The sequence below is a fragment of the Haematobia irritans genome, chromosome 2 (assembly GCF_050003625.1).
Source record: "Haematobia irritans isolate KBUSLIRL chromosome 2, ASM5000362v1, whole genome shotgun sequence".
Taxonomy (NCBI): domain Eukaryota; kingdom Metazoa; phylum Arthropoda; class Insecta; order Diptera; family Muscidae; genus Haematobia; species Haematobia irritans.
Window position 1 is genome coordinate 84965855 of NC_134398.1, and position 19699 is coordinate 84985553.

Genomic DNA, 19699 nt, shown 5'->3' on the forward strand with positions numbered 1-19699 from the left:
GGGAACTAATATCGAAAAATATGACTGTTTTTGCTTGTCCCGACAAATCCCGGAATGTACGGCGCAATGTCCCGGATTTCGGCAACCATCATCTGGCAACCCTATCCACACTGTCTCTAGAATCAAAACAATAGCATAAAACACGCAATAACAAACACAAACAATCATACACCCAGAAAAAAGAGCCTTCGAAACTAAAGGAAAAAATGTTCACCAATTTAATTTAGCCATTCTATTTCCATTAAGTTAAATTTTTGTGTGAAATAATAAAATCGTAAAAAAAAATCCTAAAAGAATAAGGCATGGAATTTTACTAATACTGTTTTCTTCGTTGGGTATAAGAATTTACTACTGAAAAAGAAAATTTTATTCACTGATAACAAAGCATTCGTAAAAATAAACAAACCCCGAACTAAACCCACGTTTCCTCAAATTTAGTAAAATTTCCTATAAAATGATAATTCTGACTTCCTTTATTATATAAAGCTTATCATACATACGAATAACACTTGGCATAGAAAAATATTTTAGTTCATTCGTACTAAGAAGTATTCAATCCTTTCAAAACTTAAGGAAACACACTTATTAGAATATAGGAAATTTTCCTATATTTCTTGTATCTACCTTTAATCGATACCTGTCATCGATGTAATCGATATGTTTGCGCGTGGGTTGTTTGTTTAGTTGGAATCGTGTTGTTATGATAAACGGAGAGATAGCTAAAAAAATAATTTAGTAAAATAATAAATAACAACTAAAATAACAGGTTGGCTGATAAGTCCCCGGTCTGATACATAGATGGCGTCGCTAGTATTAAATGCATATTATTTTTATATAGTACCAACCTTCAAATGATTCGTGTCAAAATTTGACGCGTGTAAGTCAATTAGTTTGTGAGATAGAGCGTGTTTTGTGAAGCACTTTTGTTATTGTGAAAAAATGGAAAAACAGGAATTTCGTGTTTTGATAAAATACTGTTTTCTGAAGGGAAAATATACAGTGGAAGCAAAAACTTGGCTTGATAATGAGTTTCCGGACTCTGCCCCAGGGAAATCAACAATAATTGATTGGTATGCAAAATTCAAGCGTGGTGAAATGAGCACGGAGGACGGTGGACGCCCGAAAGAGGTGGTTACCGACGAAAACATCAAAAAAATCCACAAAATGATTTTGAATGACCGTAAAATGAAGTTGACCGAGATAGCAGAGGCCTTAATGATATCAAAGGAACGTGTTGGTCATATCATTCATCAAAATAAATAATAAATATGGATATGCGGAAGCTCTGTGCAAAATGGGTGGCGCGCGAGCTCACATTTGACCAACAACAACAACGTGTTGATGATTCTGAGCGGTGTTTGCAGCTATTAACTCGTAATGCACCCGAGTTTTTCCGTCGATATGTGACAATGGATGAAACTTGGCTCCATCACTGAGTCCAATCGACAGTCGGCTGAGTGGACAGCGACCGGTGAACCGTCTCCGAAGCGTGGAAAGACTCAAAAGTCCGCTGGCAAAGTAATGGCCCTTGTTTTTTGGGATGCGCATGGAATAATTTTTATCGATTATCTTGAGAAGGGAAAAACCATCAACAGTGGCTATTATAAGGCTTTATTGGAGCGTTTGAAGGTCGAAATCGCGGCAAAACGGCCCCATGTGAAGAAGAAAAAAGTGTTGTTTCACCAAGACCGTGCCACAAGTCATTGAGAACGATGGCAAAAATTCATGAATTGGGCTTCCAATTGCTTCCCCACCCACCGTATTCTCCAGATCTGGCCCCGAGCGACTTTTTCTTGTTCTCAGACCTCAAAAGGATGCTCGCAGGGAAAAAATTTGGCTTCAATGAAAAGGTGACCGCCGAAACTGAGGCCTATTTTGAGGCAAAACCGAAGGAGTACTACCAAAATGGTATCAAAAAATTTGAAGATCGTTATAATCGTTGTATCGCTCTTGAAGGGAACTAAGTTGAATAATAAAAACGAATTTTGACAAAAAAAAATTATTTTTCTTTGTTAGACCGGGGACTTATCAGCCAACCTGTTATATAAAATATTTGTTATTTTAAATTAGTAAGAAAATACCAGAAGAACAACCCCTTAATTAGTGTTCAATTATCAGGTAATAGTCAGTGACGCTAACCTTTTGTGACAAAAGTTGGTTTATGATTTTTTATATTTGTATTGAAATTGTAAGAGGAGGACAAAATCGTTAGGCAGCAACTTATTAAAAGTGAAAGGTACAAGAAGAAGAAATATGAGGTTTACAGTTGATAACATTACATGGAAATTGGAAATAGTGGAATAATAAACTAATATTTCAAGACCAGTCGATGCTGTTGATTTTAAATAAGTATATTTAATATATTAATAAAACATGTATTTTATAGAAGAAAAAATTGCTTATATAAATAAATAAATTGTATTCAAAACGAAGGTAAGCAGTTCTAATTTTGAAGTAAAAGGTTTACCACAAATATGTAAGATTTGTCCAACTGAATGAAAAACGTTCAATAAAATCAATCCACATATGAATTCAATTCAGTTAAATTTTTTCATTCTGTAGTATAAGGGTACATAAATATAGGGAAATGTTAACTAATATATGGAATGCATTCTACCTAATTTCTACGAAAATCACATCGTTCAAACAAATAAAAATGTCTTTGGCGCTATACGAATTTTTATATTGCCTATGTATTTTTATAATAAAGGGTGATTCTTTTGAGGTTAGGATTTTCATGCATTAGTATTTGACAGATCACGTGGGATTTCAGACATGGTGTCAAAGAGAAAGATGCTCAGTATGCTTTGACATTTCATCATGAATAGACTTACGATCTGCCACAACGTCGAATTTTCAGTGAATGGGCCCTAGAAAAGTTGGCAGAAAATCCGCTTTTTTATCGACAAATTTTGTTCAGCGATGAGGCTCATTTCTGGTTGAACGGCTACGTAAATAAGCAAAATTGGAGTGAAGAGCAACCAGAAGCCGTTCAAGAACTGCCCATGCATCCTGAAAAATGCACTGTTTGGTGTGGTTTGTACGCTGGTGGAATCATTGGACCGTATTTTTTCAAAGATGCTGTTGGACGCAACGTTACGGTGAATGGCGATCGCTATCGTTCGATGCTAACAAACTTTTTGTTGCCAAAAATGGAAGAACTGAACTTGGTTGACATGTGGTTTCAACAAGATGGCGCTACATGCCACACAGCTCGCGATTCTATGGCCATTTTGAGGGAAAACTTCGGAGAACAATTCATCTCAAGAAATGGACCGGTAAGTTGGCCACCAAGATCATGCGATTTGACGCCTTTAGACTATTTTTTGTAGGGCTACGTCAAGTCTAAAGTCTACAGAAATAAGCCAGCAACTATTCCAGCTTTGGAAGACAACATTTCCGAAGAAATTCGGGCTATTCCGGCCGAAATGCTCGAAAAAGTTGCCCAAAATTGGACTTTCCGAATGGACCACCTAAGACGCAGCCGCGGTCAACATTTAAATGAAATTATCTTCAAAAAGTAAATGTCATGGACCAATCTAACGTTTCAAATAAAGAACCGATGAGATTTTGCAAATTTTATGCGTTTTTTTTTTTTTAAGTTATCAAGCTCTTAACAAATCACCCTTTACAATCAACGATGCATTAACTACTGTGTTGGAAATTTAATTAAGGAAAAATCCTTTCCATTACGCAGTTAGTGAACTAAAAAACATTTACTGAAATTTTATAAGTTTTCCTTTAGCTAAATTAATTTTCGTTGTGGTTACGAAAAATGAACCATATTAAAGGGTGATACGGTCAAAATTTGGTCAATATAAACTTGACGTATTTCTTTCAATTTTGCATTTAAAAAACCTGAACAACCCTCATTTTGAAGGTGTGTGTGTGTAGAATGTTACTCCTATTTTGATTTTGGAATTCACTCTTCAGTTGTCAAAATGCCGTCCAAGCAAGAAGAGCAGCGTATCAAAATTTTGCTCGCGCATCGCGAAAATCCGAGCTACTCGCACGCAAAGCTGGCAAAATCGCTAAAAGTTGCCAAATCAACCGTTACAAATGTAATTAAAGTGTTTGGGGAACGTTTGTCGACAGCCAGGAAGTCTGGATCGGGGGGCAATCGAAAACCGGAAGCCGCTGAGACGACAAAGAGAGTTGCCGGTAGTTTCAAGCGAAACCCTAACCTCTCTCTCCGAGATGCCGCAAATAAGCTGGGTGTATCGTCCACAACCGTGCATCGAGCCAAAAAACGAGCCGGACTACCGACTTACAAGAAGGTAGTGATTCCAAATCGCGATGATAAACAAAATACGACGGCCAAAGCGCGATCCCGGAGGCTGTTCACGACGATGCTGACGAAGTTTGACTGCGTGGTAATGGACGACGAAACCTACGTCAAAGCCGACTACAAGCAGCTTCCGGGACAGGAGTTTTATACGGCAAAAGGAAGGGGAAAGGTAGCAGATATTTTCAAGCACATAAAACTGTCAAAGTTCGCAAAGAAATATCTGGTTTGGCAAGCCATCTGTACCTGTGACTTGAAAAGTAGCATTTTCATAGCTTCCGGGACTGTCAACCAAGAAATTTACGTGAAAGAGTGTTTGAATAAACGTCTGCTGCCTTTCCTTAAGAAACACGGTTGTTCCGTACTGTTTTGGCCGGATTTGGCATCTTGCCATTACGGTAAAAAGGCCATGGAGTGGTACGCCGCCAACAACGTGCAGGTGGTTCCCAAGGACAAGAACCCTCCCAACACGCCAGAGCTCCGCCTAAAGAAGACCAAAAAAACTGCTAAGGACGAGCAGCAGTTCAAGGCAAACTGGCTTTCTGCGGCGAAGAAGGTGGCTGTACAAAATCTGATGGCAGGTGTCAAGCGTGAGGCCCGGCAATTCGGATTTGGAAAAGCGAAAGCCTACACCCTCAAAAAAAAAACGCCTCTTTAACATATGTTCCAAACATATTTTGCAGGAAGCACATATATTATTGGATACTGCCGAAACATTAACATATTTGTTTTATGTGAACATATTATATGTTTGGAAGCATTTTGAGCCCAAAAATATTATATGCTTGGAAGAATTTTTCCCAAAGACGATTGTGCTCATTCCCTAACATACTCGTAATTCTCACTTCCACGAAATATTTTAGTTCTTGGCACCTTTTTCTGTAATACAAATAATGTTGAAGAAATTATTCACTTTTATAAACTATTTAAATTTTACCTTTCGCCCGCACGGAGAATCGAACCGAGGACCATACAGTGTGTAAGCCAACACACTATCCACTGGGCTACGTAGCTGTTATAGTCACCAGCAGATAAATATCGTTATAAGTTACATTTATATAGCATAGTTTGCAGCGCCCACGAGCCCATGCAAACATAATATTATTTAACAGAAACATACATTTGTTTGCCACGTGGAGCAGTGGTTAGCATGTCTGCCTTGCATGCAAAGGGTCGTGGGTTCAATCCCTGCTCCGACCGAACACCATTGGTTTTTTTTAATTTACGCATTTATATTTATACTATATTAAATTTTTATAATGAAACTTCGAAATGTGGGTTATTAAAGATTTATAGTCAGTAACAGTGCTTGATATAAACGAAATTGACTGATTTGTGGATAACATATTATTTTTTTATTGCAAAATAACAATTTTGTAACAAAAACCTGTTTTTGGTACAAAGCTTTAAAATTTGGAAGGAATTCAAAAACTCTAACAAAAGAAGAATGTGGAGTCGAGTATAAACATACATATATAATTTTATAATATAAACATAAATTTATTTAGGCGTGAACAGTTTTTTTACTAGCATTTAACACCATCGCTCTAAAATGCCTTTTATTTTTCTTTAATAATTCATTAAAAAAAAATAAACTTTTTAAATTGTTTTAGCTGCAAAACTCGAACTTAATGCTCGTTTTTATATTTGAAGGTGTCCGTCAACTCCTCGTGGACTACTTATTAATAAAGAGGAACTAAACTTTGTTTTTATACATTTTACTGTGTAATTTTTCACTATTTCCTCCTTATTTCATTTTACTGGTCCAACTGTAAAAAGAGTATAGTGCCCTTTCGTTATTTTTATGAAGACCCCTGATTCCTTTTAACGAACCAAGAAAAAAAATTGTGCCCATAATGCCAAAATGATAAACAAAACACATGTCCACACATACATATAATGCTGCTCTCACGGCGAAAACACATGCTGTTTTTTTTAATGTCTATTCTCTTGGTTCCGAATGTCTATTCTCTTTATTCAAATTAAATAATATTTAGACTTAAGCATATCAAATTTTTGGCGTTATCATAAACCAGTTTTCCGAAACAACATACAAGCGGTTTCATAGAAATTGTTCTCTTTTGATGCTTTCGCTGTGTTATGTTGATATCTTTTGTCAACTCTCCCGGTTTCCACACGGATGAAAAAGACTGTTTTTCATATGTTTGGCTATAAACATTATATGTTTGGAACACAAATTTTTAAACACAATATTTTTGAGTGCAAGCATATAATGTTCATAAACCAGCATAACATGTTTGGGACATATATGTTAATATGTTAGAACATATTATGTTTGGGACATAAAATGTTTGTAAATATAATATGCTTGGATGCAAACATATATTAATTTAGAAATAGCCTATAAACATATATGTGTTTAGTAGCTTGGAGCGCTATTTAACAGGGAGCGATATTGAATTAAGTTGGTGGTTGTTGCTTGTTATTACAAAATTAACATTTTATTTTTCCTTGGGCAATTGATCAGCTACTTCTTTGATCCTTACAAACTGTGTGGTCCGCTGTTCGAATCCCCGTCCGGCAAAAGGTAAAATTAAAATAAAAAAAATCATAAAATTGAATAATTTCTTCTACAATGTTTGTATTACAGAAAAAGGTGCTAAGAACTAAAAAATCTCGTGGAAGTAAGAAAGATGTCGGGGAATATACAATTGGGCAGAAACAAAATTTTGAGCAATCAGGTCGAAAACCTATGTTGTTAGCACCTATATTACCTGTTTATTTTCATAATTCATTATGATTGTAAATATATAAATAAATAAATAAAATTTTGAGCACAATATTGTTTGGGAGAATTTTTTTTAAGCATGTAATATTTTTGGGTGCAAAATGTCTGGAACTTAGACTACCCAAACATATATTGTTTAGACTAATATGCTTTCAAACATATTATATATTGGAAGAGATCAAACATATAAATGTTTGGCCAATACCCAAAAATGTATATGCTTGAAGCAAATGGAAGATGAAGATGGGAAAATGGCAGCAGAGGGTATCAAACGTGTCGTTTATGATTTTTTGTTCCACAAATTAAACTAAGAATAAAAAGAAATTTATATCAGGGAAAGACGTAGAACAATCGGTCAAAAGTTTCTCATTATTATTTACACAAAATGTAACATCATTTGTGAGTTTTTAACAAAAAATATTGCAAATTAAAAATGAACGAACGTGTATGTATCGAACACCGTAAATGCAACTTTTGGTATGACGTCGCCCATTTTCCCATCTTCATCTTCATCTTCCATTGTTTTTGCTTTGAATAAAATATCACAACATATGTATGTTTAGTCGAACTTTGTAAATTTATACATGTTTGCATTCACACATATGATTTTTATGAAACATTCATGTCCCAAACATAATATATTCTAACATATTAACATAGATGTCCCAAACATTTAGTGTTAGTTTAGGAACATTACATGTTTGCACTTAAATATATTGTGTTTTAAAATTGTGCCCGAAACACATTTTGTTTATATCGGAACATATGAAAAACATATTTTTCTATTTTACTAATTGAACTTGAAAAAGAAATTTAATTTGAGTTTTTAAATAAACGATTTCACCGATTTACATGCGTTTTCCCTTGACCAAATTTTGACCGTATCACCCTTTACAGTATTTTTTTTTTTGAACTGGTTGGAAGTTAAAATGGTCCGCAAATTTACAAGACACATTTTTTCTGTGCGTAACGTGCAAAATGAAAAACAAAAAATTGAGTGTGGTTTTATAGGTACTAGAGGTGTTTCCGTGAGTGAAATATCACTTACGCACATTCACGAAGCAAAATATTCACGCACGCCCAAGCGCGATATGTGTGGTAGCCACTCACACTCACGCACATTCACATATACAGTTGTGTGAAAAATAATAAGGACAGTCGCATTCGCCGTCTTTTGTGTTTACGAATTCATATAAAATTAAAGAATTTTTGAAAAATTAAGATTAATGGCATGCAATGCTTGTAGACGATAATAATATTGTTAGAAATTTCATTTCTCTTCCTTTTGCAAAATGAGTGATTTCTGCTGTGAAAAAAAAACAGTTTTGCTTTTTTGTAAAACAACGATACTAAAAATTAATAACCCTTTTCTTTTTGTAAGTAAATCCATAAATTCATACTCATATTCATATCTTCACATTAATTGCTAAATAAATTTGCACTTCTGTATCCCATCCACCAAGAATTCAATCTCAAATATTTTGTTAAAGACAGTCCAAAACGGTGGTGACAGCATCATGGTATAGAGGTCATTCTCGGATTATAGTGTGGGCCCACTTTATCATATACAGAATACAATGAAATTAGCTGATTTCAAAGATATTTTGCAAAAAAACAATGTTGCCTTATGCCGAAGAAAATATGCCACTCAAATAGATCTTCCATGAGGATAATAACCCAAAACATACAGTAAGATACAAAAAGAAGTGGTTCCAGCTGATGGCCTCTGTAGCCAATGCTACTATTTTAATATTATTCTAATATTATTCTTATATTTTACTATAAGTCTAATTTTGTAAATAAATAAATAAATAAAATCAATGTGCCAGAATGAGCGGTACAGTCCCCAAAATTGAACCCTATAGAAAATTTGTGCAACGAAGTTAAACAAGCAATCATCAATACATCAATTTGAGCTCTTGAATCTAATACAGGATTCGTGCAACGAAATATATTTTTTTCCAAAATTTGGTCGGTTCAATACCTAGAAGATGTGCTACTTTTCTGGATAACAAAGGATCCGCAAATATGTACTAATGTAACACTACGTCTTTATGGAATAATATTCAGTATAAATATCTACACTGAAAAAAAGCATGTCCGGTTTCAAAGATTTTGTCTTTACTTTAAAAAATTTGGTATTGATTCCGAGCCAAAGAAGCGGAGAATACAAGTAAGGATACTTTTAAGACACAATTCTCTTTTAAATTTGGGTTTGGTGTACTTGCTTCTAGGAAGCAAATTTTAATTTTTCGCTTTTTCAGCTTTTTTTTTTCTTCATATGCTAGGTTTCAAGTAAAAAACTTCTTTTGAAAAACATGTCCTATATTTGACCGATTTTTTGCTTTGTAGTCAAGATGCAAAAATACAACAAATTTAAAGACAATTTCATTAAATTTAAAGAATTTTTCTGAATTATTAAAATCAAGTTGACCTTAGCCCAAACATTTTCTTTCATGTTATGATACCCATTTTTAAGTCAAATCACTTAATTGTAAGGACAATACGACTTCATTGAAAAGCTTATCGACTTTTGGACAAAGAAACAAACTTTATATTAAAGAAATGCGTCCTCTATGCTAAGCAAAATTTCCATTCGTATTTTAAAGACATGACAATATTTTTTTCGGTGTATATAGCTTTATTTAATATGGTAATACGTTTAAACTTTCATGAAGTTTCCTTATTTTTTTCACACGTAAATCATGTCAATTTAGAACAAATAACAAAAATATCGAATTACTCGTACAATCACACAAAAAAAAAAATCTGATTCAATCACGAAATTAATTGATCCAATTAATTTTTTAATTGAAATGTCTTCAATCACGAAAATAATAGAATCAATCACAGTTTTAATTGGCCATAGAAAAAATTCTTGATTAAAAAAATAATTGATTTCATTAGCAAATTTCAATTAATTTTTTAATCGATTCAATTAAAAATTTAATTGATGTTGATTGCAAAACTCAATTAGTTTTTTAATTACAAAAGGTCAATATTTTCAATTACTTTCTGAACTGGCTTAGAGTTTTTATTTGGAATAACAAACGATTGTTTGAAATACATTTTTCATTATAAAATAAAAAAAAATGTTCATCACTTTTTTTAACTGACTTTGTCTTTCGAACTTGATTAAAAAGTTAATTGTATCAATTAATTTTTTAATTAAGCATTTTAAAATTTTCAATCATTTACTTAATTAACTTAATGTTTCTACCTTGATTAAAAAGTTAATTGTATCAATTAATTTATTAATTGAAAACATTTTCAACTTCAATTAACTTTTTAATTGGAAATATTTTGGTGATATTTTTTTCTGTGATAGTAACAAAAATTTTTTTTACTAATATTGTCTCTACCCTTTAAGTATAAATAAATAGTTTAAAAAAGAAACCCATTTTTCAAAAATACAACTTTTGGAAATGAAATTTTGGAAATAACGAAATTTTCATTATATTCCAAAAAAAAAAAGATCGCAAGAGTTCGAAAATATGTTCAACACTACATACTAACATACTATATTAAATTTTTACAATGAAACTCACAAATGTGTCTTAGAAAAAACTTAAATTCTGAAAGTAACTGTGCCTAATATAATTGAATCGAATTGAAAAAATAAAAATTATGTAACAAAATTTTCTTGGTTATAAAAGTTTAACATTTAGGAAGAAATTCAAAAACTCCAACTGAAGAACAACGTTTTACAAACTTTTTTCCCTTAGATGTAGATTTGAATTTAGGACTCGCGATGCTTGTGCATGGGTTTCCCTAAAAGATTTACTAAAATAGTTTAAACCTTCTTAAAATTTGTAAATTTTACCAATATTGCGCTCATCTTGAACTTCGTATGGCACTAAAGACATTTTTGCAATTTTGAATAAAGGTACTCACGTACAAACATATGTCAGTTTAAAAATCCAAATTATAACGGATACTTAAAAGTAAAAAATGTTTTCTTAATTCCAAAAAAACTTTGAACCGAAGACGCTAAATCCTCAAAATAAGTCTTAGCCTATATTTGAAGCGCTTTTATCTTAAATCTAAAGTTTCAATATTTCACTTAATTTAAGGACGATTTCTTTAAGTCAAAAATGTGTTTCTTTACTTTAAGGAAAATAACCCTTAGTTCAAAGACATGCGACTTTAACGCAGGTACGCCTAATTTACAAAATGTGTGTCCTAAATTTAATGGAAACAAGTTTTGAAGCAAAGATTATAAACTTTATTTTAATAAAAATTTCATTTTTTTAAAGAAATTTGTCCTTAATATTTTGTAAATTTCGCTTCCTACAATTTAGGTTACGTAATCTTTAATATCACGTAAATATTTTTGAAGTGCTGAATATATACTTTATGGGATTTCGAAACTTGGTATTCCTTTTAATAATAACAATAATTGATTATTATTAAATATACAAAATAGTACTTTTAACTTTTATTTCAGATTCGAACATTCCTAATATACAATAAATATGAATCATTGTCCCAATGCATAGGCGCAATTAACGGATATGACCCATATTAATTTTAAATTACTTATCTCAGTTTCACCTAATCACTGGAGAGTCTCAAAGCGGTATCGTGTGTTTCCAAGACCTGAATGTGGGCAAAGAACTTTAAAAAAAATATTCATATAATCTCATGTGTAGAAAATTTTATTTATGCAAAGGTAAATATACAATATTTTTATAATATTAAATTGAGCCGACGGGCTTTTTGGGCAGCAAATAAATCAATGACTTCTTCAGTCGGCACATTTATTCGGCAATGAACCAACATTAATGCCAATCCATTGAGTCTACTCTCGCCAGTCGAATTTCTAAGATACGTCTTTAATCTCTTCATTTGAACGTTCGTAGTAACTGCAGGGATGGAAAATGCAGTACTAAATTACTTTTTTCAATACTTTTTCACCCCGGTCAGTACCGTAGTACCCCCGCGAATGATTTAGTACCTTTTGTGTAGACATTTTTGAGTCGATATCAGATTTATGGTACAATAGCTTTGACAAAATATTTTAATATTTGGAGAAAGTCTTTATCAACCTTATTTGCTAATAGTCTTTTACAAAAATGCAAAACAGACATGTTCATGTGGGAAGAAAATCTCGATTTTGTAAAAGATATAGTCAAAAACAGGATTTTTTTAAACTTCAAGAATGTTTTAGTCGAAAAAAGAATGCGATTCTATATTATCAATTTTTTATTTCGGTAGAAAATGTTGTCTACATTTTATTTCTATATAGAATTTTTGCAAAATTTTATTTTTATAGATAATTTTGTCAAAATTTTATTTCAATTGAAAATTTTGTAAAAATGTTATTTCTATAGAAAATTTTGGCAAAACTTTATTTCTATAGAAAAAATTTTGCAAAATTTTTTTTATATAGATTTTTTTTTGCAAAATTTTATTTCCCTTCGTTTTGTTTTGTTATTGTTGATTTTGTTCTTTAAGCATTGTTGTTGTTTTTTATTGCAGCTTAGAACCATACATTGACTAAACTACAAGTGCAGCTTAACCAACAGAGGAAAAGAATGTTTGTCAAATTTATTTGGGCAAAGCCCTATAGACTGTAAGATGATTGGATGGACGAACGTTTCGGCATTACCACATTCCTCATCAGCATCCCCTACTTGCAGCAAAACTATCAACCAATTATAAGAATAAATTCAGGCAGATCATTAAACCCAACAATAAACCACACTTGAACCTTCCGATAAAAAGGTTTTTGTATGATAGCCGGCTATAGAAAATTTTTGCAAAATTTTATTTATATAGAAAATTTTTTCAAAATTTTTCTTTAAATCTTTAAAATTCAGTCTCTTGACAATAATCTTCCAGTGAAAAGTTTGTTGAAATTTAGTAAAAAGTACCTTTCCGCTCAAAAAATACCTTTTTTGTACTTTCTTAAAAATTGTATTTTCCATCCCTGAGTTACTGTCAAAGTGACCAAATTTTTTAAAGAATATGCACGTTTGGAAATATCTCTTTATTGCACTCTCCAAGTGCTTCCATCGCTGAATTAGGCAGGTTCTTTTCGCAGGTTTTGCGCCTTTCATTTACACATATGTGTTTGGCTGTTTCGTTGTTGTTGCTATGGCCAAACAAAGCGAGTCATGTTCACAAAAAGAACAACAAACACACATAAAAAGCAGAAATACATTTTCCAAAATTGAAATTTGTGGTGCGAGAACAAAAACAATTTGTTTTTTTCGACCGTCGTTTGACGGGTTTTTCAACTAAAGGGTGATTTGTTAAGAGCTTGATAACTTTTTTAAAAAAAAAAAACGCATAAAATTTGCAAAATCTCATCGGTTCTTTATTTGAAACGTTAGATTGGTCCATGACATTTACTTTTTGAAGATAATTTCATTTAAATGTTGACCGCGGCTGCGTCTTAGGTGGTCCATTCGGAAAGTCCAATTTTGGGCAACTTTTTCGAGCATTTCGGCCGGAATAGCCCGAATTTCTTCGGAAATGTTGTCTTCCAAAGCTGGAATAGTTGCTGGCTTATTTCTGTAGACTTTAGACTTGACGTAGCCCCACAAAAAATAGTCTAAAGGCGTCAAATCGCATGATCTTGGTGGCCAACTTACCGGTCCATTTCTTGAGATGAATTGTTCTCCGAAGTTTCCCTCAAAATGGCCATAGAATCGCGAGCTGTGTGGCATGTAGCGCCATCTTGTTGAAACCACATGTCAACCAAGTTCAGTTCTTCCATTTTTGGCAACAAAAAGTTTGTTAGCATCGAACGATAGCGATCGCCATTCACCGTAACGTTGCGTCCAACAGCATCTTTGAAAAAATACGGTCCAATGATTCCACCAGCGTACAAACCACACCAAACAGTGCATTTTTCAGGATGCATGGGCAGTTCTTGAACGGCTTCTGGTTGCTCTTCACTCCAAATGCGGCAATTTTGCTTATTTACGTAGCCATTCAACCAGAAATGAGCCTCATCGCTGAACAAAATTTGTCGATAAAAAAGCGGATTTTCTGCCAACTTTTCTAGGGCCCATTCACTGAAAATTCGACGTTGTGGCAGATCGTAAGTCTATTCATGATGAAATGTCAAAGCATACTGAGCATCTTTCTCTTTGACACCATGTCTGAAATCCCACGTGATCTGTCAAATACTAATGCATGAAAATCCTAACCTCAAAAGAATCACCCTTTAGTATTCTAGGATTTGTGCAAGTTTTATAGGTAAGCGTTTTCAAAATAAAACCTTCAGCTTTCCTTCAACATCTTCGATAAGATTTTTCTATGCAGCTAAAAATATATATTTATTTATATAAAAATATTCTTTCATTTCGGGGGGGGTTTGATCCCCCTCACCCCCCCCCTGAATACGGCCTTGCTTGGGACACTCACATCTGATATAAAGTTATCGCAATATTCACTGAAAAAAGCTTGCCCGGTTCCAAAGATTTTGTCCAATGATTTGTGATAATGGTTCCTAGACTATGAAGCGTAGAATTGTAGCGAGGGGACATTTAAGGTGCAGTTCTCTTTGAAATTTGATTTTTAAATACTTGATATTGGGAGACAAATTTGAAAATTTTTCAGAGTTCTTTAAATATGGTTTAACGACAATTTAAATATTCAAATTCAGACTCGAATTCAAGTACAAATGAAGCTATGTTTGAAGTACCAAAAGTCTTTGAAATAAAGTGTTGAAAGACACTTGCTATTTTGGAATGCTGTTTTTGCTTTGTAGTCAAGAAAAGAAAAAGTCAACAAATTTAAAGATGATTTAATTAACTTTGAAGAATTTGTTAGAATTATTAAAGCTAAGTTGAACATAGTATAACCAAATTTTCTTTCATCCAAAGATACCCATTTTTAAGTCGAATTATTAAGCAATAAGGATAAAACGACTTCATTGAAAAGTTTTCGACTTTTGGATAAGGAAATAAGTTTAAACCAGAGAAAGATATTTTTTTAGGAAACTATGTAGCTTTGATAGTTCCTATTTCACTAAAGCCAATTTAACTTTATTTTAGTTCATGGAATTATTATGTTTGGAGCCTATTTTATTTACTCTAATAAATTTTTGTGTACGTTAGTTAAATGAACTAAAACAGAGGAAAACATTATACACAAATGAAGCATAAAGATTAACTAGATTCGCGTCAACCACAAAATAGTTCAGAATTTCTTAAAATTTATAAGTTTTACCAATAATGTATCCATCTTGAACTTCGTATGACACTAACGACATTTTTGCAATTTAGAACTTTAATTTTTTCATCCAAGCTTGGAAATTTTCTTTAAAAACTAAAAAAAATTGTTCAATATTTAATATTGTAAAAAAAATATTGTAAAAAAAATATTGTAAAAAAAAAATTCTAAAATTAATTTACTTTTTCTATAATTTACTCAAATCTTCTTTCCTGGTGGGTTCACTGTCAGTGTAGGCTCTTTAAATTTAAACTTAGGATTCTGATCTCATTTATTCAATTTTCGTTCTCTTTTTGCGACATATCAACAACGGTATTAATGTATAAAAAAATTTCAGTTTAAAAATCCATTTTTTAATCTTTAGTGCAAAGATTCAATATCTTTTTTGATTTAAAGATTATTACTTTAAATCAAAAATGTTTGTAAGGATATGTATTCTATAGACTAAATAAACAAATAAATACAAACATAGGGCACATATGTAAGCTAAAATGAACCACTGTTTATAGCGTTTACTTAGGACGATTTCGTTTCGCAAAAAATATGTGCCGTAGGTGTTACACTACTTTCTCACTCATTGTATTTTCGCCCAAATGATAGTGTCATTCCAAAGTTATTCTTAATTCATAATATTCCCTACGGGAAATGGATCAACCACAGGATCGGTACAGGACTAGTCCCTGGTTTGTATGGACCAGTCCCAGTTCTGGTCAAAACTTATGGAAGGTACCAGTCACTTTAACATGGGTTTGTCATTGACGGGGTAAATTTACACTTTAGGACACGGCTTGGACTCATTTCTGCGACATATCAACAACGGTATTAATGTATAAAAAAATTTCAGTTTAAAAATCCATTTTTTAATCTTTAGTGCAAAGGTTCAATATCTTTTTTGATTTAAAGATTGTTACTTTAAATCAAAAATGTCTGTAAGGATATGTATTCTATAGACTAAATAAACAAATAAATACAAACATAGGGCACATATGTAAGCTAAAATGAACCACTGTTTATAGCGTTTACTTAGGACGATTTCGTTTCACAAAAAATATGTGGCGTAGGTGTTACACTACTTTCTCGCTCATTGTATTTTCGCCCAAATGATAGTGTCATTCCAAAGTTATTATTAATTCATAATATTCCCTACGGGAAATGGATCAACCACAGGATCGGTACAGGACTAGTCCTTGGTGTGTATGGACCAGTCCCAGTTTTGGTCAAAACTTATGGAAGGGACCAGTCACTTTAACATGGGTTTGTCATTGACGGTGTAAATTTACACTTTAGGACACGGCTTGGACTCATTCCAAAGGACACGTCCTGGGATAATTTAGCAGGAGCATTCCATAGACAGGTCCTGAGGAACCAGTCCCGGACAAACTCTTAGAAATCTGTTTCATTTTGGACAACCGAATCGCATCCGAAATAAGAAACTTTTGAACTCTCCCGATTTTCATTTCTATTTCTTTCTCTTTACCATCTCTCTCGCTGAATAAAATATCGCAACATCTCAGAAATTTCTAAATTAACATATGTTTACATTCACATATATTATTTTTATGAAACATTGAAGTCCCAAATATAATATATTCTAACATATTAACATATGTGTCCTAAACATTTTATGCTAATTTAGGAAAATTATATGTTTGCACTTAAATAGATTGTGTTTAAAAAATTCATCCCGATGAATAACATATTTATATCCGAACAACATGTTTATATCCGAGCATATAATGAAAAAACATATTTTCTACCCGTCTACGTATTTTTCACTTCACCAACGTTTCGCCAGATTGCACAGAGATCAGAACTTACAAATCGAAAATCGCGAAAGTCATGCAAGCAAACGATACCCCAAGTGAAAAACTTTCGAATGGAATTTTCAAAAAAATCAACTTTCCCAAAACAGACCAAAAGTGGTATTTTTGCTTCTGATTATAATCACTAATACAGACAAAAATCATTCGATCTCACAAAGGATTTCACCAGTGTATTAAATGACAGGGAAGGGTATACAAATGTCCCAATGTCTTAAATATCTTAAAGGCCAATGCAATGTCGTCAAAAGTTGAAATATTGAAACCAATGCAAAGGAAGGACATCAACACTCATTGCCACAAAGTTCGTGGGCTTGGCAAACACATTCGCACGACCTATCTCATTTCGTATGAACCGCCCATTACACATGTACTATGCAGATTCCAACAGATGAAATACTGTGTCCATGAAATTCTTCTGCATTGCAACCTAGCACCTATGAAAATTCCGTCCTTGACATTCCAATGACAGTGCACATGATGTGAGATAGTCGCCTATTATTCCGCAACATTGAAAATGCCAAAACAATACCCGATGCCAAGTGCCGTCTAACCTCCAAAGTAAAAGGAATCATTTTTTGCTTCAGGTGGTGGCAATAAAGAGAAAACGTGATGGAAATATTTACTTTTACTCTAAGCCATAATTGTGGGCAGTGCAACCACGGTTGTAGGTACAAAAAATTAAATCAATAAAATTTCATAAAGACTTTCCTTGGCGAGATGTCTTCAAAAATATGATATTTGATATCCACCAAAAAGATATGGAATAAAGCCAACATTCTGCATGACCCACAACGAATGAATCAAACTATTATGTGGTATAGAGCATATGGGAAAATCGTAATTATTGGACATATTGAATTGAATGCTAAAGCAATATGGACCGTAGACCGTTCCGACCCTATGGCATGGCATAAAGTGTAAATAACAATACCAAAATATCGGTATAGATAATATTGAAAATTGACATCGGCAACAATGCCACTAGGCGTGAAATTAATTTTAAATTCAAATAACCAGAAATTTCATATTTTTATTCAGTTGAAATTAGAGGTGTGCGCGTGAGTGAAATTTCACTCACACTCACGCACATTCACGAAGACAAATATTTATTTACGCACGATACGTGTGGTAGCCAATCCCACTCACACACATTCACGAAATGAAAACCAGTATTCACGCACGAACTACTTTTAAAGACTCACGTTCACGCACGAATCACGACAATTCACGACAAATTCACGAGACTCACGACATTTTCCAACCGGGAATGAGCAAGGTAACAAAATTCATAAATAAAATATAGTTCGACAGATAAATCAATTTCAGTTAACATACGAGTAAGAATTAAATCTTGATTTTTTTCGTGAGCGTGATTTTGCAGAAATTTTATTCACGCACATTCACGAACCGATTTTATTACTCACGCACACTCACGCACAACATATTATTTTTAGTACCATTCACGCATATTCACGAAAGTTGTTTTAGATTTTATTCACGACTCACGTGATTCACGCGTGTCACGACAATTTCGTGTCACGCGCACACCTCTAGTTGAAATATAGAATGCTAACATCAACAACATTAGGAAAAGAGGAAGGATAATCATACCTACCTAATCCCTTAAAGCTGTATAAAATAAAATGAAAATATTTCAAAATACAGTTGAAGCTCGGTTTAACGAACGATATATTGTCAGGCCCTTTCGTTATTTAGAAATATTCGTTAAATCGAACGGGAATATTAAATGTTAACTTTTATTGAAAATCGTAGTTTTTTTACCAGATGAGTAAAAATTCAGAAGCATGTGGCAAAATTAAACTACACAGGCATTTAAAAAATATTACTTTAAATAATCTTTAAAAACTGATGAGCTTGATATACATATCTAGGTTAGGTTAGGTTGAAAAGAGGATCCAAGATTCGCTGTCTCAGGAGAGCGTGTATACACCCATGAAAATACCTTCTTAGACGAATTCCCTGATTTGTTTCCAGTCCCCAGTTTCAAGATGGGCCAGGCATGTCTATTACACTATTACTCTGCTGCTCCTGTCGGCATAGATGTACTCTCAACGCTAGATTACAGTTTCGGCCGAACACCAAGAAAGTTTTTCAGCGGTAATTTATCCCTCTATGTAATTATGATGATATTCCTGTGCATTTCATAGTTTCTCTTCAGCTATAAGAAGGAGGTACTTTGTCATTGAGATAAATATACAATCGGGTAGCACTCATTAATAAGAGGAAAATGAACCACCTGCCCAACTGGCGTTCCTACGAAAATTTGGTGCATATTACCACCTATCACAGGACTAGTACCAGTGCTCCAGTTTGTCGCAGGTTTTAAATTTGCATATAATTTATTGATTTATATTCTCTATTGATTTTAAAATCTTATTGGATCTAGACATTTAACAATGGGTCAGCATATTCCAAATTTTTTCCTTCCTTGTGCAATTGGGATGCGCAAAATAAGGGTTTGGTCCAGACTGGTTAATGAGGACCTGTCTAGTCCTACTAAGTTTTCCTAGGTCATGTCCTTTGGAATGAGTTCAAGCCGTGTCCTACAGTGTAAATGTACACCGTCAATGACAAAACCGTGTTAAAATGATCGGTCCCGTCCATACGTTTCGACCAGGTCTGGGACTGGTCCAT

The 19699-nt window shown here is 33.2% G+C and overlaps 1 protein-coding gene across 4 annotated transcripts in view; it reads right to left on the reverse strand.

Annotated features, from left to right (window-relative positions):
* Oatp30B (Organic anion transporting polypeptide 30B) overlaps positions 1–19699 on the reverse strand; it is a 173191-nt gene that overhangs the window by 71650 nt on the left and 81842 nt on the right. The window lies entirely within an intron of this gene.